The 15,624-nt window shown below is 38.8% G+C and overlaps 1 protein-coding gene across 9 annotated transcripts in view; it reads right to left on the bottom strand.

Moving 5' to 3' along the window:
* The window catches only part of NBEA (neurobeachin), a 678,493-nt gene that overhangs the window by 125,833 nt on the left and 537,036 nt on the right, over positions 1–15,624 (bottom strand). The window lies entirely within an intron of this gene.

The following is a 15,624-nucleotide window of genomic DNA, read 5'->3' on the forward strand; positions in this document are numbered from 1 at the left end:
TAAAATAAATAGTTGAAAGGGAAGTGTCAGCCAGTGAAATGTGTGTCTAAGACTTAGTCTGACAATATCTTAGACAGTGCTGTATAAAAGTCAGTAAATTAGGGATTATCTTCCTGGATTCATGATATATCACAACACTGCCAATCATCCGATTCTGTATACAGCATTTGCAAAATTTCTACCTGTCTGCATTTTCTTGGTTGGCTCATGAAGAAATGAACAGCAGAAAAATTATATATTCAAAGTGACCCTGTGACTTAAAACAGATATACATTATAGTTTTTGGTCTTGTATATAATTAGTTGGGCAAGGTAACTTGACATATTCTGTTGGTTCTTTTCCAATATTCCTTTTCTTCCTTCTTCCTTGCTTACTGGAAGCCCAGTTAGCAGCAGTGTCTATGTGGTCAACACCAGGCAATGGGTCATGACTGGTTAAGGTAGGGGTAGCAAGCATTTTTGGTACAAGGACAAACGGCAAATATTTTTAGACCTTAAAGGCCATATGGCCCCTATCACAACTACTCAGCTTTGCCATCGTAGAGTGAAACCGGTCATAGACAATGTACAAATGAATGCGTGTGGCTGTGTTCCAATAAAACTTTATTAATAACAACAGAGGTGGCCTGAATTTGGTCCTGGGGCCAATCTGGCTGACCCACGGTCTAAGCCAATCATGGCAAAGTTATTCCTTGCTTTCGCAAATTCCACTGAAACTAGGGGTGAGGACATTTGACCCCGAGCTGGCTAATGAGAACAAAACCAAAGTCGGTTGGGGATGTTTCCGAAAAGATGACAGAATGAGTGATATGTAGCTGGCACACTTTTTTTTCTTCTCTCTTGAATAGAGATGTAATGGCAGGAACTGCAGCAGCAATTGTATAACCAGGAGAGCAAGGCCAAGGAAATTGAAGCAAGGTTGGCCCTAATATTGAGTTAGTGAAACAGTGTCAGCAACCACCCCACCGGCACTTCTTGTTACATGACACAGATCAGTCCATATTTGATAAAGCCACTGTAGGCAAATCTGAAACAAATGCAGTCCCTCCTGATACACCATTGCAAGTTAACAACACAAAATACGTTTCTCTTTGCACTAGTACACTCTGTACAACCTACCACATTGAAATTTGCTCTGGTGAAATCAAAACTAGTTGAATTCTACATGCATGATACTCCTTAAGCTTTAAAAGCAAGTTATGAATTCCCTTTTTACATTTCCTTTCTCTGGGAAAAGATATATAATATGTGATACTTTGGTCTTTTAGTTTGTGAAAATTCCATTTTCTTTCTAACTCCTTAATTCAGTTTTGTCTTTCCCTCGATGCTAGAAAGTTCTTGGAAGCAGTCAGACATCTATTTAAATCCTGAAACATTTTGGAGCCAGTCAGACTCCTATTCAAATCTTGGCTCTGTTATATAGCAGTTAGAGGACCTTGGAAAAATTATTTAACTCCATCTGATTTTCATCATCTGAAAAACAGTGATAATAATACTATTACTGGTTAGTTTAAGCAGCGACAATGAACCTTAAGTGCATGGCCTGAGCTATTATCTAAGTTCTGTTTATAAGCTTCTATGTCCTTACTGTTGAGCATAAAGTGACATCTGTGTTTGGGTTTCTAAATGTAAAACTATACATTTCACAAAAGGGTTATAGTGACTTGCCACAATTCATACTAATACATTCTCAGCTGGGTGCAATGTTCCCCAGATTCAAATTTCATAGACCAGTGTAATTTTTTTTTAATGGGGAGAGTACTGATACAAGATTGATAACTTTTTTGTCGGATAGGAAAAATTTCAGGACAAGTAAAACAACCAAACCAACAAAAACTTCTTCCACATGACCATCAGTTCACTAAAAACTGAAACTATTAAGGCTGTTTGAAAACCCAAAGCAGTACAATGTGTATAATCTCATAAAAAAGGAGAGACCTTGTCAGGAAGGCTGTGTTGCGCCCCTATATGAAAACCGTTACGCCATGAGGATGGAGACAGACACACTCACACACATACACACTCTTATTTTTACTTATTTCTCTCTTTGGGCATGATGCAATGAATATTTGGCCAAGTGTTCCTTTCCATTATTTCGCTTATAGCAGGCAGGCCATTCACAAACACACAGGAGTTAGTCGAACTTCTGGAGTGCTCCCTGTGAGACTGTCTCCCCAGCTTTGCCGGCCGTCACTGGATGGTTCTCCAGCTCCAAATTCAGCCTTAATTGCTTGTTCTGTGAAAATGAACCTGTACCCTTTATTTTTGCTCTGTTAGCTGCCACGATGTGAAGTGTTGTCAGGAAAGCACACTGAAGAGAACCCGCAGGCGGGAGGAAGGGGTTTTCCTTGCCGGGGCTGGTGCGCTCGCTCACTCAGCAGCTTCCCGAAGAACTGGGGTTTCTCCACTGCCAGGCTTCTGCAGGGTGTGATGGCCACCAGGACCCAGTGACAGGCAGTTTTTCTTCCAGTACCTCCCCCTGCCCCAGGCAGTTTTGCAGCAGACTTGCCTCTCCCCTGAACCTCTCCCCTGAACAGTTTCACCAGCTCCCTAGAGGGTGGATTTCTGAAAAGTTCTAGAGGACAGAGCTCCAGCACTGTGGCGGCAGTACCCCCGCCAGAGCACCAGAGTGACTTCTCCACCCCCCAAGAAGCTACAGCCATGCCTTCCCCAGTGAGCCCAGGGGGGCCTCTAAGAGTAGGGGCTGCTCATTTCCAATGTTATTCTTACATTCTTTAGAGCTCTTTTTATTTCTTACTAATCATTCCCTGTTACTCTGATCTCCTGTGATAGTTTTAGATTATAATTATTCACATTACACTTTCCCTGTTTAAGTTGCTATGTGGTTTTTCTCTCCTGCTGGATCCAGGCTGATAGACAAACTCAATCAGTTCTCCCACCACCACTACTGTCTTTGCTCCAGGCTGGGACTGTAACAGTCCTCAGGGACCCTCAGGAGAAAGAAAAAAGGACAGAGACAATCAGAGGAACTCAGTAAAGCCTGGAGGCGAGGAGTAAAAGGAGAGAGACTAAAACTAAAAATTATTTTGCTAGTAGCTAGTAAACAGCTCAAGAAGCAAATTCCAAAAGACAGATCCAAAGGTCCAAAGCTATTCTGAGCAAGGACAATATCATCTGGATAACTGTATGGCCCTTACCAAAGGGGCTGTGTGTATGTATGTATGTGTGTGTGTGTGTGTGTGTGTGTGTGTATATGTATATATATGTGTATATATGTATGTATGTACATATATACACATATATATTATAAATTATATATATATATTTATGTAAATATAACTATTTACAACTTTATTAAAAAAACCTTCCTAATTACTTTACAGTAACCTATGTTATATTTAAGCTTTGGAAATCCTTAAAGATGGCTGATGAAAGATAATGCTCTGAACTGGTCATAATTCCCTGCCAACAAAATGCAATAGAGCCTAGAGGAGTCTCCTTCTCCTTCTCCTTCTTCTTCATTTTTCAATAGCAAACCAGTTCCTGCTTTCCCTTCTCATTTCCTTGAAGACTGTATATGGAATGAAAGTCTCTTAAAATATTTTATTTAAAAAATTTCTATATCCCCTCTTGTGAGGTGCCTTTCCTGGCATCCAGTGTCAAATCACCACATACTAACCTCCACTGTCTCTTCTATTAGAGCACTTTATTTTAATTCTGTGCATGGCACTTACTTATTTTCTTCTTTATTTGTTTCTTCCTCTGTCCTCCCCCTATAACATGAAAGTTCCATGAGAACAGGACCCTGTCTTATTTACTGCTCAGTACACAGTGCCTCAAACAGTGCCTGGTGCACACACATTCGTCCACTCAATAAATCACTAAGAGAAATGGACAAAGATAACACACACGGGGAAAGCTACAGAGAAATCTTACAAATGTGTGCATTTCCGACTCCTTGGCTGAACTGCATAAAGCTTTCTAGTTTGGCCTCCAGACTTCTCATGTTTACTATTTTAATGGTTGAGCCTACCAGACATCTCTCCTGACTTTAGTTTGAGTCAAGATCAGAAAAAAACTAGATAGTTTTTTTTCTGGCTTCTCTTCTGTGGCAGTCTAATTTTCACCCTGGGGAACCTCTGGACTCAGCTACACCTCATCCTGAAAGGCCATGCCCCCCACAGAAAGGAGTCCTTCACTCTAGAGGGGCTAGGCAAGGTCTTCAGGCTACAGTATTTTGACTTTTAAACCTAACTCCTCTCACTTCAACAAAATGCGTACTGAGGTGTGTCACAGAATATCACCTGGCACCCTTCTTGAGCATCAGTTTTATTTCTGGTAAGTAACTGACAATGTTTTGTAATGAAGTTAATACAGACAGGATGGAAAACAAAATGTAAAACATGGTGATCCGTTGCTGTAACACTAGCACTCAGATAAGTTTTGTGGTTGCCACAGGCGTCCTTAGACTGTAGCACAACCTTCCTTACTCTCCTCTGCTCATGGGCAACGAGAAAGCCCCCAAAATTGGCAGAGGGAACCTAGTGACATTTTCCGACACTTGCCTGGCAGTACGTGGAGGCTGTGGTGGAAGGTTGTGAGACCAGTTAGGATATAACTTTGGGCAAGTGATGAGGAGTGTAACGAATCTGTATGTATTTCAGAAATGTAAAATATTATCATTTATAGTTGATTAAATATTGAGTTCATGTCATTTTTCTATTAAAAACCTGGGCCTCAAGCCCAGATCTGACATATGACTTGATACTATAAGACTGACTATATTTTATTTATACCTTTACTAGTTACATAATGTTCTATGGGTTTCAGGACATTCCGTAATAACTCTTTACGCTCATTTTTCATTACAATCCAAGGTATTTTTCTATACCACTATGTACTTTTATCTATGTTTGAGGTTTGTGGCTTTTGTTTTCTTTCTTAAGTCAACCTTCCTACATTATCTGGTTTGTCCCTGCCTGCTTCTCCAAATTATTTAATATACTAGGAAATCTAATCAATCACCCCAATTCAGTTTTGTTTTCTGAAAATTGAATACACATAATTTTCATGACATCATGTAGGTCATAAACAAGAATATTAAAGCATCTCGGATCCCAAATCTTAGGGAACTTTGTGATTTTAAGTGACCACTGAACTAGTTTGAGCCAACTGCTTAGTACCCAAAAGAAGTGAAGGGAGAAAGACTCCACACTGGCCTCATTCCCTGAGGTCTGCCCCCCTCACTTATGAACTGGATCACTCAGGAAGCAATATAACACAAATGTAATAGAGACCCCTTGTAAACCACCTCGCCCAGATGTGTGCTTAACACAGATTATTTGATGATCCTGTTGAAGAAAACTAGGGTTCGTGTGCACTCATGTGAATCAGACACGTATATGTTGTCAGAAACATGTCTAGGGCTGTCAAATCAGTTTCATCATCTTTCTTCCTTCTTAAGGCAGCGAATATTGTGCAACCTAAAAAGTACTTGTTTAGTGATACCTTTGCTGATCTCGACATCACCTAACACCTATGTTAGAACAAGTATTACAAACACTTTTTTCTTTGAATGTGAAAAATCTGAATTTTGCTGCAGGTTACAGTTTCTGTTAAGAATTGATGAAAATGTTGCAGAAGGCTGGATGGACATGCCCTTTTCAGTGTTCGTGAGGTTGTCATATCTAACCGACTTGTCCTTGTAGCCTGAACAGTTTAATTAAAGGGGTCTAACACAACGTAAAGTTGCAAGTCCTCATTATTTTAATAATTCTGCATAAACGTTCAATGATATGGGATATAACCAGTGTATTCAAGATGGAATAGTTCAAAAGTAGTTTCAGGTTTACACTTCTACATGATGGTGCGTGTTCTTTTCCATTTCCAGATGAATGGAGAGAATTCTAAGGCCTAGAAGGAAAGCCAAACCACAAGACAGAGGAAGCTTGGGTTTTAAAAATGACCCTGTGCAAGTGCGTCTCTGACTGATAATTGCTATTGTGGTACACTGGGGTGAGGATGCAGGGAGTGGCAAAGACAGCTGGACGTTTGCCACTCTCTCCTCCCTGTTCCCACCACAATGTCTTCTTGGTGACGCTATTTCCTCACTGAAGGCATGGAGAAGTATAAGATACAGTAAACAATTAGATGTGCATGGAAGGACTGAAATAGAAACACAATGGAACAGCATCTTCTAAATGGGCAATGCAATAACTTTCTGAGAGATAAGTTAGGTACACAGAATGTAACAGAATAAGCGTCCAGATCCTCAACTTCTTTTTTTTTTTAATTTTTTTTTAACGTTTATTTATTTTTGAGACAGAGAGAGACAGAGCATGAACGGGGGAGGGGCAGAGAGAGAGGGAGACACAGAATCGGAAACAGGCTCCAGGCTCTGAGCCATCAGCCCAGAGCCCGACGCGGGGCTCGAACTCACGGACCGTGAGATCGTGACCTGATCTGAAGTCGGACGCTTAACCGACTGAGCCACCCAGGCGCCCCGATCCTCAACTTCTTAAAGTCTATCTGGCCAAGACCAAACCTGTGAGGGAAGTACAGCTTCCCTTTCTCGTGTCTTTCTTATTGCCCTTTCTATTAAAAAAAAAAAAAAGTTGGGGATGGGGACTCTTTATGGTGTATTGCCTGGGGTAATAAGATCTATTGAGGGGGTAGGAGCCTCAAATAAGGGATAATTCAAAACATTAATGGGGATGTTGAAAAGTGCATGCCTACAATGACTAGATTTAAAAAAATCCTTTTGCAACTCAGATGGTTTTTCAATTTTTTACATGCAAAGATTGAAGTTGGATCTAATTGAGTTGATAATGGAGAGATCATTTAAAATAATTTTTGATTATAGATCATTGAGTGGTTTTTAGCGTACAACTTAGAAATGGCACAAAATCTTATAACATTGCTGATTTATGTGAACAAGGTTTTTCAACACATCTACAAAAAAGAAAGCTAGGAGTAGCTGTAATATTGATCCTTGTACTGTTCTAGCAATATTCATATGTGGATATATTAACCATTCATCTCATTAAGAGATGAATTTCCAATAGCATTTTAATTTTTTTGCTATTTTCCAAAGTTTACATTATATTTCTATTCTTGTATGATTGTAGGCTATGTTATTTTTAATAATAATTTATTCCAGAATAAAAGTTTTAAATACTTAAAATTTCATAGTTTTAGGAATTAAAAAAATTAAAACTCTAATTTATAAGTGTATATGTTTTTTACAGATTAGTATAATATAGTGATCAATAAAAGACTTTCAAGAATAAGATATTTTATGGGGTGCCTGGGTGACTCATTTGTTGAGCATCCTACTTCTGCTCAGGTCATGATCCCACAGTTCATAGGTTTGTGTCCCACGTCGGGCTCTGTGCTGACAGCTCAGAGCCTGGAGCCTGCTTCGGATGCTGTGTCTCCCTCTCTCTCTGCCCCTCCCCCACTCACGCTCTGTCTCTCAAAAAATGAATAAACATTAAAAAAAAAAGGATAAGATATTTTAGATTAGGTAAATTTTGGGGAGGGAAGCAAATGGAAATATGAGTTCAGAGAAAGAGGAATTACATGAAATATCCATTTGAAAAAAGATTTAAAATGGGTGATGACAGAAATCAAATCACTATTCTATTGGATATATTTGATCCTACTGAATATATCTGAAAAGGGATTTTGTGAACCAGACCAACCATCTTGGAGAAATTCCCCAAGATGACCATTCTGTGATGGGAAACTTCATGAGCACGGCACCCCCCCCCCCCCCCCCCCCCCCCACATTCCTTCCTTTTGTTTAACCACACCCTTAAGTCTACTCTCAGGGGCATAACATTCTTGATCTGCCCCAGATATAGGGGTAGGTATGACACACACACATATTCCTGAATGTTCCCCTGGGTGGCCCCTCACCATGTACTTCCAGCCTCCACAGCTATAAAAGCAGGTTTTACAGGGATGTGGGGCTGCAGGAGAGGTACTTCTCTTGCAGTTGCCCAAGACAGTCTCGGTTAAGTCTCCTAAACAAACCATTTCTCATCAAGCTGGACTTGTTGGTCTTTTTCCTCAGTCTTATGGCTTCTTTGGCCTTTGGAAGTCATTTAGTATAGATCTCCCTTTCATGGAACAATGACATAACAATTTTACTTTAAACTATCAATATTTAGAACATGCTGGATATTACAGCTTTTAAAAATATTTGAACTTAAGAAAAATTTTAGACGTGAACTTAAACCTGTGCAGGGTGGTGAATAGTTTTGTTTTTATATTGAAGTATGGTTGACATACAATATTGGGTTGTATATAGTTTTATTAAATTATTTTTTGCAGCATAGGTTAAAAAAAAAGTTAGGGGACAATTGCGATAGACCAGCTTTGCACAATAAAGAAATCCTCAAAGAGCTGATGCAAAAGTCTCACTTTGGCCTTTGGTTCAATTAATAATGAATTAAAAATAAAACTGTCAAGGGCAAGCACCATAATCAGTAAAATCTAATATAGACTGAAAAATTGATCACTGAATCAAACCCTAGAAAATTTTTATGGAAAATACTTAATCTTGATGAAATAAATAATTGAGTAATATGAAATTGAAAATAGGGAACACTGCAAGAGGCATAACTGTGAACCCAACAAAAGTGCTCAAGAAATCAAGCTGGCAAGATGAGGATTTACAGAAAATACATTCTCAATGAAAATGAAACAATCTACGTTATTACTGCTATACTTGTGAGGTTATAGATTTTCATACACACAGCCATTATCAGCATATGGATTAAAACTGCAGGGTCAAGAAACATCCTCCAGTGGGGAAAATTTAGGCAGCCCATTCACAGAGAGTTTTTTATTTAATAACCTTGCTTTTTTTTTTTTTTTTGCTGTAATTCATCAATTTATGTGCCTGCCTATCCTCGATTTATTTATTTATTTATTTAATATACTTTATTGTCAAATTGGCTTACATATAACACCCAGTGCTCATCCCAACAAGTGCCCTCCTCAATGCTCATCATCCACTTTCCCCTCTCCCCCACCTCCCAAAAACCCTCAATTTGTTCTCTGCATTTAAGAGTCTCTTGTGGTTTGCCTCCCTCTCTCTGTTTGTAACTATTTTTTTTTAAAAGGAAACTGCCTATCCTCAATTTAAAGTCACCCTAGGGTCTGCCTATATTACTCACAAGCTGTGAGACATGAGGCAAGTTAGCTACTTTTCAATTCTTTACTTATCTTAAGATTTGGGGGAAATAATAATACCTTACTGCATAGGGTGGTTATGAGGACTGAATGGAATAACTCTTTGTAAAAATGCTTAGGACAGGGCATGGCACATAGGAAGTGCTAAACATACGTTAACCTAGAACTATAATTCTTGCCTATCAGACACAGACATACACAGACACACAGACACACATATACAACACTGCCAGCAAGGGAGGAGAAAAGCTGGACCACAGCAAATAAACTTCTACTAAACTAACAGTCACAGCTACTGTTTCCTTAGTGACAGTTTGTATTCTAGAAATTATCTGAACTCATACTACTAAGCTGTAATGAGAAAGCCCAACCCTTTGGGACATCAGCTGCCACTCTCATTGTCAGTAGTGATAATTCTGAGAAGGCTTCTTCCATTCTATCTTTCTATCTATCTAAACATGGGCCAGCTCTTTTCTACCAACCCTGTCCTCATCATTTATCAATTGTATTTATTTTCAGTGACTTTCATTCAGCGAATATCTACCGATTGACCTCCATGAGCTGATGGCAAACAAGAGGGGTAGAATCCTTCACCTCAAGGAGTTCGTAGTCTGCTGGAGAATCACAAATAGTGAGCAAAAGGGGAAAGAAGAGGTTCTTAAGCAGAAGGAACAAGATGTATGTAAAAATGGTGCCTTGGGGGATGGGTCCAGGCTGTCTGGAACACATATCGTAAAGAGGAGGAAAGTGAAACATAAATGAATGAATGAATGAATGAGAATAATAAAAGGCGGGTGGGGAACCTAGACATGGGGAAATATTATATAATTCATGTTGGAGTCCGAACTTTTGGTCTGAGAAAAACAGAGAGTCCCTATGTTAAACAAAGAGGTGAGATGATTAAATTTGCACTTGAAAATCACTGCTGTGACTTCAGTGTAGATGTGGTTCCAATAGTCTATGCAAATGCTGTTTTATTGCCATTAGTAGAAAACCATGAACCCTTTCAAAAGAGTATTATTTGTATTCTCTCCAATAGTATCTCACATCATGGCAAAGGCTTTTAAATTCACTTATTTTATTATATACATTCTGTAACAGTTGGACACTTCTTGAGGGTAGAGACTAGGTTGTAGTCTATTTTACATTCCTTATAGAAGCAGCACATGGAGGAAACTCAATCAATTTTTGTTGAAGAAAATATTTAAAATTTAATTTTCAAACAAACTTGGGCTTGCAGCTGGAGTCCTCTGTGCCTACTTCATCTTCAAACGCACACTCAAAATTATGGTAAAATTCTCAAAATTAAAAATGGTATTGGCAAGGTTGCTTCATTTTTGTCCTATTCATGAATGTCCCCATGTGTAACTATTATATATTTGGCTGTGTTTTCTCATTTTCTCAAATTTGGCAAACTCTAAAATTTTGTATTTGTCCCTCTGCTATTATTTAACAAAGGGGAGGAATGCGGTAGGGGGAGGGAGAACTCTACACTACTGGAAAAAAGCTTATTTCTGGTTTCTAGAATTTACTTCATTTACATACTGAATATGTTACCTTCCTTTGTACTGTTTTGTATGATGTCAAGTTTTAAACTAGTTATATGTATGCATCTCCAGTTTTGGCTTTTTTTCCTTCTATATGAGATCATTTGGATTTCTGGGTTACAGGTTTTTCTTTGAACCTTTTTTGTAATAGGGTCTGATCTGTGGATACTATTAATTGTCAGCACAAATTGTTTTCCCTTTTTGCAAATATTTCAGAGTCGAGTTTTAGGTGCAGTCAGAAATGACACAAGATTAGACGGGGCATTTGCGGTCATTGTTGCAATAGGGAAATGAATCATTCCTAACCTACGGAGTAGATATAAAGGGGAATTGCTTTTGACTGGAGATCTAATGATGTTATGAGAGAAATCTTTTAACACATTAAAAGATTTTTATCTTAAAATTTTTTAATTTTTTTAATTTTAATTTTTAAATTTTTGTTTTCAAATTTTTTTATAATAGTTTATATAAGGTGTATATACTTATGATACACAGTAGATATTTAATAAGTGTGAACTACTATTATTAATGGTAGTATCAAACCCCATATTGAGCCACAATGTGCATTATGCCTAGTTCTTAAGATCCTGACCATCCTGAACACTTTTCAGCCCCCAAATGTGTCATGTTCTGTTATACTTCTGTGTCCTTGCACATGGTGTTTCTTCCGTCTGGTAGATGTCTCCCTATTTTGTTCTTCTGATTAGCTCCTATTAATGACTGGACTAGAAGAGGCTGCTGCTCCCTCTGGGAACCCTGGACCTACCTATGACACTTACCAAACCATTATTGCAATTATCAGTTTACTTGTTGGTGTCTCTTGCTAACCTGTGGGCTCACTGAGGGCAAAAATTCTCAGTTCATCTCTGCATTTTTCATACTTAGCACAGAGCCCAGCCCACAGCAATAATTTAATAGTAGTAATTAATTATAAATGTCTTTGTTGATCAATATTTATTAACACACATGTGCAGAAAAAGTTATAATTTATACGGTTTATATTAATTAAAAAGCAGTCATATATGGTTTCACTCTTATGTGGATCCTGAGAAACTTAACTTAAACCCATGAGGGAGGGGAAGGAAAAAAAACAAAGAGGTTAGAGTGGAAGACAGCCAAAGCATAAGAGACTGTTAAAAACTGAGAACAAACTGAGGGTTGATGGGGGGTGGGAGGGAGGGGAGGGCGGGTGATAGGTATTGAGGAGGGCACCTTTTGGGATGAGCACTGGGTGTTGTATGGACACTGATTTGACAATAAACTTCATATATTGAAAACAAAACAAAAAATAAAATGTGTAAAAACAAAAAAAAAATAAAAATAAAAAGCAGTCATATCAAGACAGTTCAGAGTCGATTCCCAATTCATGATGTATTGGGACAGGACGAAAGGTACCCCCTCCCGAAGAGTTCCTTTTTTAGCATGTTGGTTACCTGTGATCCCACAACTCTGGGCCACAGTGGACTGGACCAGGATGGACAACCACTATAAAAGTAGTTTATCTAAGTAGCATGGCCACAGCTAGTGGCTGTAAAAATCCCATCTGTCCATCAGAACCATGCTATCACGAATGCTGACTGGCTGACACCATTCAATAATCTGTCTTGATGATCTGAATGTGAGATATTCAGAGACAACTCTAACAGGAAGGCGGGAGGAAGCCAAAAGGCAGAGAAAGCAGTCACCAGAAATCATAAGCAGCAGGAATTTTGAGGAAGCAGAAGCCAAGACCAAAAAAGATGGGTCTAGTGGTAGATGTAACAATCTCCTGCACCAGACACATCTGGTACCACTTTGCTCTCCTGGCTCCAGCCCCACGGGTCTTCTTTCAATATCTTATCCATACCATGTTGTCTCCTGTCACAGAGCCAATGCACATATTCTTTCTTCTCTGGAAATATCTTCCATCCCCTATTTGCCTACTTCACTTCTACTCATCCTTGAGCTCTCTTTACTTTTTATTTTCGCAGCTGCCCTCTCTTGCTAGGTAACCTCCCCCACCATCACAGAGTCTCATGACACCGTATATGAGAGAAGTTCTCTTTCCAGCACTTAACACAAATATAATTTTGCAAATTTGTTTATTTATTTTATTAACGTAATCTCCCCCACTCTTTGACCATTTGTTTCTACTTATTACTGTACCTCTACCGCTTGGTGCAGTGCCTGTCCCATTGCAAAGCTCAGTAAATAATTTGTTGAGTGACTGGATTAAAGGTATATTTAGAGTCAGTTTGTCTGTGGTAGCAAAAAAATAAAGATACAGAGTAACTGGAGCTATAATGTTAATGGATGTAATGTAATGGTTGGAGGTTCATTAAAAAAAAAAAAAAAACAGGTCAGGGAACTTGGATGAAATTCCAGTTTTTCAGAAGGCCTGATAAGAATTTGCCATTTGTACATTACCATGCTCTCCTACGATAAAAACTCTGGAATAGACACTATGGCTGCCCCATTCGGAATCCACTCCTGCCTCCCCCGCCCCCCACTTTCCTGACTGTGTTCGGTTATTGACTTCTCTTCTGTGCACTTCCGAGTCAGGGCACACTGACCCCATGGTCAGTCCCAGGGGTAGATTAAGTTCGTAAAAATGTCCTCAGATTTAAGAGGAAACCAATGGAAGAGGTACTTTCTCCTTCCTGTGAATATTCCTGGGCTCACATGGATTTGGGGAAATGTTAAAGCCCACGCTGCTCTGAATGTGAGAATGAGGACAAGCCAAGGGTCACAGAATGGAGATGGGGAATGAGCCTGGGTTCTGGAAAACATATAGAGATAGCTAAAGCAATCAACCCTGGAGACCGGTACAATTCAGGACTTGATATTTTATAATGCATACACAATACATACAAATCTATAAAACTATTGGAATTAGGGTTTGTATTACTTGCAGCCCAAAGTTTTCTGAAACAAACTCGTATTGTCTGATGTAACCTTAATGTCTGTTCTTTGAAGAAGGAAAAAGCCTGACTAATACCACACACACACACACACACACACACACACACACACCCCAAACTCTGTACTGTCTGTTGAAGCATCTATAAACCCAAACAGTTCTAAAAAATATATTAAAATTTTTAAAAAATATGCAAACATTAAACATTTCCATACTTTGTATGTGTTCTAGAATAGCTTTCCTTCCTTGTCTTCCTGATCAAGTCCTATTAAGCTTACTGCTCAGAAAAGCGTTTCCTCAAAAGACATTTACCATTTATCATGTATCTATCTGTCACATAGGTACCAGGCTCATCAGGGACAAGAAACACAATATGAATGTGACTTATTTTCAAGTTTTAAAGACTTCTTTTGCAGCGATAATTAGCCACCTACAGCTATTTTCATAAAATGTAAGTGCAGAGTTTATAAGTATGTTTTCCCTTGAAAACCTGAGTACTCTTGGGGACTCACAGGTGCATCGCTGGGGTTCATGAGAATTTTTCTTTTTCAAAACTGGAACTCTTGGAGAATCATTGTCTCCCAAAGAGCAGCTATAGAATGAAACCTGCTTTACGTAGGGAATTTGTATTCGGGAAGTCCTTTAGATTGGAGGCTATATTCATGTGTATCTGCCACCACAGTATTGGTGTTACCCCTGACACATTTTCTCACACTACCAGTATGTACCAAAAAGTATGTAGTTTATTAGCACTTAGTCTGGCGGACTATAATTTTTTTATAAATCTGTATGTCAGACCGGAGCAGAAAGAACTTGGATTTTAGAGGATGACAGACAGACTGAAGTCTGATGCAACCACTTCAGAACTGTGTAACGTGAGAATGTTCCTTCACATAACGGAGACAGTTTCCACTTGCATAAGAGAAGAATGATCGTATCCACTTTACTGAGTTGTTGTATTAAGTGAAATAACACATACAGTGTCTAGTGGAGAGGTTGGTACAAAGGTAGGCTACATCAGTGTGTTGAACAAATGAACTCATGATCCTTCCCCACCAGGACCTTCGTGAAACAGTCAGGGGTGATGAGAACAAGTCCCTGCTGTGGCCTTGGCTCAGGTCCCTCTCCACTGTACGTCATTCTCTGATCCAAACTCTGCTTCTGCATCTCCCAGTGGTTCAACTAAATCTGGTCGTTTCCAAGAGTTTGTACTAGATGTCTTGGAGTGTTCTGTCTGCTGTGTTTGAAGTTTAATCTTAAAAAAATTTTTTTCTTACTGCTTCAGCTAGAGACATTTCAGCTACCGAACTTCCTGTGGTATTTTTACTTCTACTCTCTGTTTTCTGTATTACGGGATAATTAATAGCTCTTCAAGAAATACAACTCAATTTAAATGTAAACAGCTCAGTAAACACCCCTTGTTTGTACATGAATGTCACACAAATATATATGATTGGGGGGGCAATAAGAGGGTTTAGAGGTCTCCCAACTTGTAAAGGCAATGAAAACAGTAATTCTAGGGTTAGGTATCACCCTCCCCGCAAAGTTTCTTCTTTATTACTATAATGTTCTAAGACTTGCTTCTACTGTTTACTTTATACTCTTTGGTTGTAAAGCTATTTGCAGCAGAATACTATTTTGCTGAGAATTTTCCTTTTCTATGTTTCATTTGAACATCATGAGCAAGTACTCTGTCCCCAGGCAAGGCTGTTAGCATCACATATCATTTATTCATCAGAGAACAATTTAGTCAGCACCGACTAGGTTCCAGATGTTGTGCTAGGTGATGGAAATACACCAGTGAACAAGAGAAAGATGCCCCCTTCTTTTACACAGCACATACTTTCTCTTTATAGAAAGCCTTGATGATTGAGTGATATAAGAATTTGATTTTACTGGGTTGCTAAAAAACAAAACAAAACAAAAAAACATTAAATAGGTCACTGTGTTTAATAGGTGTCTCCAGTATAATAAGTACCAGAGGTCATCTTTCTATATGGTCATCTATCTATTTTCT

This window comes from Panthera pardus, unplaced genomic scaffold, assembly GCF_024362965.1.
Source record: "Panthera pardus isolate Hobbes unplaced genomic scaffold, ASM2436296v1 HiC_scaffold_1, whole genome shotgun sequence".
Taxonomy (NCBI): domain Eukaryota; kingdom Metazoa; phylum Chordata; class Mammalia; order Carnivora; family Felidae; genus Panthera; species Panthera pardus.